Source organism: Syngnathus floridae, unplaced genomic scaffold, assembly GCF_059516105.1.
Source record: "Syngnathus floridae isolate MCC-2025c unplaced genomic scaffold, RoL_Sflo_1.0 HiC_scaffold_65, whole genome shotgun sequence".
Lineage (NCBI taxonomy): Eukaryota > Metazoa > Chordata > Actinopteri > Syngnathiformes > Syngnathidae > Syngnathus > Syngnathus floridae.
Genome location: NW_028284094.1, coordinates 203,184 through 212,011, shown reverse-complemented (window position 1 = coordinate 212,011; position 8,828 = coordinate 203,184). Strand labels below are relative to the sequence as shown.

The following is an 8,828-nucleotide window of genomic DNA, read 5'->3' as shown; positions in this document are numbered from 1 at the left end:
GCGACGTAATACCCGCTTATCTGAAACGGCAGTTAAAAGTAGAGTTACATCAAGTTTTCTTGGAACCTAAACGAATGAAAGAAAACTATCATTTGGCCACAACCAAGATTCACAGATACAACACAACGTGCGGGGTTGAGGTTAAAGATTGAGTGAAGGGCCCTCGTTTTAAACTACTGTTTTGAAAAGGAGTGGAAACAAGTAAGACGTATTTAATTTATTTAATGGGAAGTAGTAAGACTTATTAAATTTATTTAATCTACTTTTCTTCCCAGGCAAAATTTGATGTGCTGCAATTCCAAATTTCCAAAGTGAATGAAGGAATGAAGTCCTTTAAATTATGATTTTGTATAAATACTAGGCATAAACACAAAATCGACGGCACAAAATGGGCAGACTTTACTTGTTTGAAAAGGACTGGTTACAAGACAGACTTTTTAAATTCATTTAATGGGAAGAAAACTTATTTAGTTTAATTGATCTATTTTTGTTCCCTGGCAAAATTCGATTTGCTGCAATTCCAAATTTCCAAAGTGAATGAAGGAAAGAAGTCGTTTAAATTATGATTTTGTTTAAATACTAGGCATAGACACAAAATCTACGGCACAAAATGGGCAGACTTTACTTGTTTGAAGAGGACTGGTTACAAGACAGACTTTTCTGATTTATTTAATGGGAAGAGGACTTATTTAGTTTATTTAATCTATTTTTGTTCCCTGGCAAAATTGGATTTGCTGAAATTGTATTTTGCCAAATCTCGATTTGAGACCTGATAGGAAGTATTAAACGCTTAGTTAAATCAATACAAGTTGGTAATAAGAGCGAGTAATGTTGGTTGAACCGATGAATGAAGGTTGAAAGCAATTTAAATTATGACTTTGTATAAATACTAGATATTAACAGAACATCTACTGCGCAAAATGGGCAGAGTTTACTTGTTTGAGAAGGAGTGGCTTATTCAAAACTAAGATTTATTTAATCTGTTTGTTCCCAGGCAAAATTGGATGTGATGCAATTCCAAATCTATCTGAAACGGCAGTTAAAAGTAGAGTTACATAGTTTTCTTTTTTAATCAACACAATCATGTACAACCGTTGACCAGAAAGAATCGTCGAAATTCGACGTCCCCCACAAACGCCACGCTCACTCGCTTTTCAGGGCAACAAAAGTACTTCTTTTTAAAAACGATGAGTTGTACTTACCGTGTACGCTCTGGACGGTCCAGTTGCAAGCAGAAAATAAAAATATTTCTCTTGTTAGTCGTATGTTACCATCCGCTGTGTCTTTGTCAACATCGCCGCCATTTTCCTACTTCCTGCTGCGAGCCACGCCCACGGATTTAAATTTGGGCGGAAGCTCTTTCCATTGGCGTCGTTTTCGCGTATAGCAAATCCGATTGGTTGGGAAGGGGGCACGGTTATGCAGCCGAGGGGTCCTGTGATCGGTGGGATGTAAAGTAGGCGTCGACGTCACGTCCGCGTCACGTGACCACGACGTGGCAGACGTCATATAGCAACCGCTGTTTTGTTTAGTAGATTTACAGTTGTTATGCATTGGCATAATGGTGTGCACTCAAAATAGATTTAAATAAATTAAATATTTCTTCTGCCCACTCCCTTTTAAACAAGTTAACTCTGCCCACGTCCATTGACGTCTTGTCTGCGTCACGTGACCACGACGTAGCGACGTCATGTAGTAACCGCTGTTTTGATCAGTAGACTTACAGTTATTATGCGTTGACATAATGGCGCACTGGTTAGCATGGCCACCTCTTAAGCATGATGTTGCGGGTTCGACGCCTGATCAATGTTAGCATGGAGTGAGCTTAAGTGCATGGCGCTGAAGATTTGAATCTTTGAAATGCGCTGAGGTCTGACATATCAGGCAGAATGGTTTGCCATCACGTTCAACAAAAAATAGAAACTTTCCCACTCTGATTAAAACGTCCTGTGTTCATCTACGTATTTTCGTTTTGCTGTGCATCTTTTCCCTGCCATTTCGAGAGCCCAATTGACACTCATAGTTTAAAGAAATGTGTTTGCCCATCCTACTTTGTGGAATTTCACCACATGCGCTTTTGACCAAAATACCAAATTGAACTCAAGTGAAGCCAACACGCACAACCCCCCCCCCCCCCCCCCCACACACACACACACACAAATGTTGATATGAACATAAAAGAGCCGCATGCGGTTCGGGAGTTGCGGCTTGGCCAAACCTGTACTATACAACTTTATTTGTATAAAATTTTCACAACAGCTGTCACACAAACAAAGCGGGAAAAACCGAAGACGTGCGTGTTCCGCCCACGCTGGATTTATTTGCACCTTTGAAAAGACACCGTATTGCCGCAGATGTGGCAAAGAGTACTTTTGGGCATCTGAGACGGAAGGATGTCCAAAGCATCACGTCACCTGCTCTGGTAGGCATGGTGGTGGGACGTTGAGGTCAACCGCTTTGGGGTTGGCTGAATCTTTGATCGCAGGATGCCACACACTTGAAGACAGAAGCAGAAAAGCAGAGCTAAATGCAAAATGTACTCACCGGTGACTCCAATTTTTTTCCCCCCTGAAGAAACAGCTGGACGGGTGGCCCCGGCTGGCCAGTGGGACTCTTGTTATTCTGACCCTTTTTATTTAGTGCGCGTTTGGGGCAACAACCGTTTTTTGTGGCGCTCTCTTCTGGTTCAAAAGTGCCCTGCATGTGAATTTGCTTTTCCTGCCTTCTGATTGGATGAGCGCCGGTGTGACGCGGTGCCTCTGTCACCGTGGCGGGGGGTATACGTTGGCATCGGAGCGTCTGCCAACGTCTGAGACCGGCTGGCAGTGTATCGGAGGTGTCGAGTGCGGTGCCGCTGGAGCTCACTCACCAGCTGGTGTTAGGGCCACAGAATGAAGGCCAAGGAGAAGAATAGAAAGAGAAACAGAAACTTCTCCTCCAATTGTTTGATTTGTCTCTTCTGAGCTTCGATGAATTCTTTCAGCTCTTTGTTCCTCTAGGACGGACAAATGGAAAGTGGCATTCAAAAGCCAGTAAGCGTGCAAGTAAGTGCCGGGCTGGCTTTGGGCCCTTACCTGTTGCGCGCTGTGCAGCAGATCCATTCTCTCTTGGAGGATGCAAGCGTCGCGCTCCCTCAACTCGCACATCAGGGCTCGCTTCCATTGGTCCACGGCGCTCCTAAGCTCTTCTCTCTGATCCGCCGTCAGCACGTCATTCACGCCAGCGTGGCTGGCTTTTTCGCCGTCCGTGGCGGGGCAGTCCCGCTGCGGTAGCGCCTCGTACAACATGGCCTCCAGCTCCAGGATCCTCTGGGCCGCAATCCTCGTCCATCAGTGGTCCGGCGGGAGATTTGAGGGCGGCTTACCTTATGAGCCTGGTCCATGGAACACTTCCTGAAGTCCAACTCTTCATCCAGGTAGCCCTTCTGCTTGCAGAACATATCCTAGCACAGCTCAAGGTCAGAATTGTTGGGGCACATTGCCGGAGTTCCCCTTGGCTGATGTCGCGTGTCTGTCTACCTTCTCACTTTCAATGTCCAACATCTTCTGTTGAAGTGCTGACTTGGTCACTTTGATGTATTCTAACCACTGAGGAAAGGCTGCTGTCACATAAGCAGAATGCGAGAGCGTGCGTGGACGTGCGCGTTACCTTCTCGGCTAGGGTGAGAAGGGTCCTGGCGTGAATCACGACCACCTGCTCCTCGTTGGTGAGATTCTGCAAGAGCCCAAAGGCACAGCGTCAACAAGCTTCTTTCAGCGCAAAGCCTTCCAAAAGTCACATTTGAGCCGCCGAGTCTCGTGGAGTGCGAACATAAGGAGTTCGACATACACTTACGGCGTTATAGCCCAGGATGTCCAGCTTCTTCATCAGATCACTGATGACGATGTCCGGGGGAAAGGCGCAAGGAGCAATGTAAGGTGTTCTGGGACCTCGGGTTAAGGTTAGGGTTGCGAGGGACGCCTTACGTACGCTCACGCCCTCGGCCTCGCAGTAGATCTGCAAAGGGCTGAGGCCGTCTGGGAAACGGACTTGCAGAAACTTCAAGACGGGGGAGCGCCACTCCCTCTCCTGAAAGGCAGAGGCATGCATCCGTCCGTCCGTCCGTCCGTCCGTCCGTCCGTCCGTCACATCTCTGGCCTCAACACGCTTGTGCGAGTCTTCCCACCTCCAGCTCCAGGATGCGGAACTCAAGCAGTTCGTTTTGGTCTCGGATATCCTGGATGTGCTCTTTCAGACGCGCTTCTTCCGCCTCCATCCGCCTGACCTGAAAAGACAGTCAGACCTCATCTGCGGGGCTTCCCGACGGGTGTGACGCCAAGCGACTCCGCCCAGCGCCTTTCTTTCCGTCACCTTTTCGGCCAACTGCTGATTGCTCTGACGCAGCAGCTGCTTCTCCTCCACCCACTTGACATTCTAGAAGAGACAAACGCGTGGACAGCTTTGGAATGTTGTGTCATTTTCATCCACAAATTCTTTGGTTGACTGGAAAATGACATTTGCTTTTCTCCGCATTTTCCCAGCCACGTTCGGGGGGGGGGGGGGGGGGGGGTTGGTCCAGTAATGCCAGACGAATGAGTGACTGAAGAATGTAGCTATTTTGTCTGAGAAAAAGGTGTGCTCATTGATGAGCTTACCTGTCCTTGTTGCTTCAGCGCTGACTCCAGATCTGCTACTCTGCTTTGATAGTGACCCATTTCTACCATCAGCTTTTCTCTGGTCTGAAAGGAGGAGGAGGGAGGCTCCTCCTCCTCCTTTCAGACCAGAGAACACCCGAGGCTGGGTGAGAACGGGGAGGCTGCGACCCGGCCGGGGGTTGCGGAAAGGGGCGCCACCTTGATCTCCTTCTCGGCGTCGTAGTCCCCTTCGCTGGTCTGGGCTAGCAGAGCGTAGGCTCGTTGCAGCGCTTGATATTCTTGCGTCAGCTGGCGGTAGCGAAGCTCCGCCTCTTCATGCACACACCAATGCAACACAGCACTAGTACCAGAATCAGTCAGACCGGCGACAAAGCACCCGCGACGCAAAGACGAGTCCGATTCCAGGCTGAAGAGGAATGTTTGGTGCCAATACGCTGGCAGAAATGGCGGGCTACCTCTTCGGGTTCCGTGTCGGGGGTTCTGTCGGTGTGAAAAGACAAGGACGATCCGTCCGAGTCCACCAACACGTCTTCGTCGTAGCCGTAAAATGTTTCGATGACCTGCGGGCGCGGAAGCAAACATCTCTCTGAACAAACTGAAGCGACACCTCACGATGAATCGACGAGAGGAACGATAGCGAGAAAAAGGCCATTTCATCTTGCGCAACACCAAGCAGCCGCAAACAAACAGACTCACCTTGCAGGACCTCACGCTTTGTTCCTCCTCAGAGATTCTGGACGTCGGTATCGTAGCAGCAAATCTCTCTCCTGTCGACACAAATAATCCGCCTTTGAGATTCTTTGGATGCAAAGGGAACGAACGGCTCCGGCGCAGAAACAAACGCGACTCACAATGACATTTCTGACATGAGCTCTTGTCTCCAGAGCCTGAAAAACACGTCACCGGCGATGATTGGAGGGACGCTCGTCTTTTCCAAAAGTGACAACTACAGGGTGTGTCAGGGTTTTCCAGATTATCTTTATCGTATCATTATGTTGCTTTGACTTTGACTGCAACCTGTAATAAATAATATTATTTATCCCTTATTTATCCCTATCGCTTATCCCTTCCTACACAAAGTCGTAAAACACCCCTTGCTATGTTTTGACTAGAGGTCAAGGGCTTCCTCTATTCAATCCACTCTTACACCCACCCTGTTTCTCTTAATTAAAATGCTCGTGCAGGAGCCGAGAGTCAGACTTCATTCGTACAACGGATGGACTCTCCACCTGCAGGTGTCCAAAAGAACTTACTTGTCTCCCGTGTGGTTCTTGCAAAATAAGTTGGAGCGAGCGCAACTCTAACAGGGTGCATTTTGCCACTAGCTGCCTACGGACAATGACGTCGCGCTCGCGGCTCATGGTTGACGGGCTGAGCAGCCGGGCAAGTCCGTCGTTTTCAGCGCACAGCGAGTGGCAAAGGCGCTGACAAAACGGGAGCTTTGAGCTGCTGAAAACGGCAAAACAAGTCTAAAGCGTGTTCAAACGCGTGCGCACAATGCTCCTGCTTGAAAGGTCGGAATTTAAGGGGCCAATTTTTTGGATGGCGGCCGCCGGCCAAGCTTTGGACGGAAAAGGTTTCCTGGCGACAGCGAGCGAGCGCGGCGCTGCCGTACGTGCACCGAGTCGCCTGCCTGAAGACCTTGGACAAGTCGTCGATGATGTGCCGCTGCTCCACAACTTGAAGGAACTCCATTTCACCGTCCTGCTGGCCGCAACCGCGGTCCAGGTCATTGAGCGAACTAGGCCTTCTCTGTGGAACACAAATGCAGTGGACTCTGTTGGCACGCCGCCGTTGTCCGCGTCGACTTACCAAGCTTGCCATCTCCTCGTTCTCCTGGGTGACAAAGCGCACTTTGTTTTCAAGGCGGCACAGCACCAGCGAGAGTTCTTCATTCTTCCTGCTCAGGCGTTTGTTTTTGTACAGGAGTGGCAGAAACTGGCTTTCTGTTTCTCTCAGTCGCTTTAGCTGCAAGCATGAAGTGCGGGATGTGAAAGACGCACAACACGCGGGCCAGAACGTATCCATTCCTTTTGCATCGGTTTGAACGGAATCGTGGCTTTGGCTCCCAATAAAAGACATCTACCAGGCAACCGACTCGCCGCGCCGCTCAACTAATAAGCAAGCGCAATGGGTGCCTCGCTGGATGGCGCGCATCAAACGTAGCGCAAACCTTCAAGCGTGCCGTCAATAAATTACCAGTTCATTGCGCTCTTCAGAAAGCAGGGCGTTTCGATCCTCCAGTTTCCTGATGACTGCGCTGAGCTCAGCGATTTTCAGATGAAACCGTCGCGTGTCCCGATCCTCCTGAGACTGAAAACGCCCCGCAACACACACACACAAGCACTCGTTCAAAGTTCAAAACTGTTTTTGTGCTACCTTCCTCCAGCAACGAACTAAGTCATGCGTACTGCAAGTGTGTGATGAGGTGGCTTACGCAATGAAGAGGATTGCTAGTAGCGGCGTTGACCCCACTTCCAGGGTAGTTTAGGCCCGCCCTTTGGGAATCCCTCAGGGCAGCGATCTGCTGCTCGGCAGCCTGAGTCTGCAGCTGAAGGCGGTGGACGTGGCCGGCCCCAGGGCTTCATCCAAAACACTAACCGCTCTGTCTTTCAGCTTGATCTCATCCGTCTGGATGTACAAACGGGGAGCGCTCAGGCAGGCGGGCAAACTCATTTGCCAGAATTGTGACAAAAACAAAGAGAGCAACCGGCCAATTTTTTTCTTGAATCGACTAGAACACCTTTGCTGTGACAAAAGCGAAGCGAGCAACCGGACATTTTCTTCTTGTGAAATAGAATAGAATAGAATGCCTTAGGTGTCATTGCACTGCAGGTATACAACGAAATTGGGAACATAGCCACGCACCGCGCATCTGATCAGTCCTACCAGTCGGCGGATCTCCCTCTCGCAGTCTCTCTTGGTTCGGCTCAGCTCCTCCCGATGCTGGTGATGAGCCGATCGGAGCTCGGCCGCTCGGGACTGCCAGGCCTGCTGGGCCGCTGCCAGGGCTTCTTCCGCGCTCCTGGTGGAGGCGACACCGCTCGGTCTCCCGACACCGCCGCGTCTCCTCCACCTCCGCCAGCAAAGCACCCCCCCTCCTCACCTGAGCAGACATTGCGCCACACCGGGCCGTTGAGACCGCAACGGAGCGCCGCGACGCTTACTGGGGACAAGCTACACAATACGGTAGCGGCCGCATCGAAGCCCGACGTGGCGTGCGGATAGTCAGACACGGATAGAGCGGATCACCTTGTCCATGGAGCCGTCCCTCAGGCTGAGGACCAAGGCATTCAGTCGCTGGATCTCTCCATCTTTGATTTTGATCACTCTCATCAGCTCCATTTCATGCTGCCGCAGTAATGTCTCCCTGGTAATGGCTAACTCTTTCTGCTTCTCCTCATGGAGTTTGCTTTTGAGTTCCGTCATGGCGGCGGTGGCACGGTGGTGCTCCGCCCGCAGGTCCTGACTTCTCTCTCTCTCCAGACAGCTGACCTGACATGACTTAGACTTAGACTTAGACAAACTTTATTGTCATCTTGTCTGCACATGGTGCATACAAAACGAAATTCCGTTGCATACGTCTTACAACAAAGTAGTGATATTGCAGTTGAATAGAAGTAACATATCCTATGAAAATATATATATATACATATACTATATATATTTATATATATATATATTAAAAATAAGTATAAAGTGCAGCAGTGATAATTATGCAATAGTGCAAATAGGCAAAACAGTATTCAAGAGTGTGCAGAGGAATGCTAAACCATGTATTAAACTTCTATTTAAAGGGTTTATACAAGTTCAGTAAAGTTGGTAGTGCGAGATAGTGCAAGATAGAGGTCCGTAGTGTCATAAAGTACAGTTCTGTGAATGTGTGATGCAGAGTTCAGTTTAGAGCTCAACAGTTCTAGTGTTCAACAGTCTGATGACAGCAGGGAAAAAGCTGTTGCAGAACCTGGTGGACCTGCAGCGGATGCTGCAAACCTCTTCCCAGAGGGCAGCAGGGAGAACAGTCCATGGTGGGGGTGTGATGGGTCATTGATGATGTTACGGGCACGGGACATGCAGCGCTGAGATGAAATGTCCTGAATGGAGGGAAGAGGAGCCCCTATGATCCTCTCTGCTGTCCTCACCACTCTCCTCACGTTCTTCCAATCGGAGGCGGTGCAGCCTCCACACCATACA

The 8,828-nt window shown here is 49.4% G+C and overlaps 2 long non-coding RNA genes across 3 annotated transcripts; both read right to left on the bottom strand.

Annotated features, from left to right (window-relative positions):
- Positions 1-3,459: 3,459 nt before the first annotated feature.
- LOC148378107 (uncharacterized) lies at positions 3,460-4,060 on the bottom strand. Its single transcript, XR_015856177.1, has 3 exons — positions 3,835-4,060; positions 3,649-3,714; positions 3,460-3,587 (listed from the first exon to the last, which is right to left on the bottom strand). It is a non-coding gene; the product is annotated as an uncharacterized LOC148378107 (long non-coding RNA).
- A 734-nt stretch (positions 4,061-4,794) lies between these two features.
- Positions 4,795-6,500, bottom strand: LOC148378106 (uncharacterized). Of its 2 annotated transcripts, XR_015856186.1 has the most exons (4): positions 6,447-6,500; positions 5,331-5,401; positions 5,090-5,194; positions 4,795-4,945 (listed from the first exon to the last, which is right to left on the bottom strand). It is a non-coding gene; the product is annotated as an uncharacterized LOC148378106 (long non-coding RNA). The 2 variants fall into 2 exon arrangements; XR_015856185.1 differs by lacking the exon at positions 6,447-6,500 and having other exon boundaries at positions 5,331-5,682.
- Between the last annotated feature and the right edge of the window lie 2,328 nt (positions 6,501-8,828).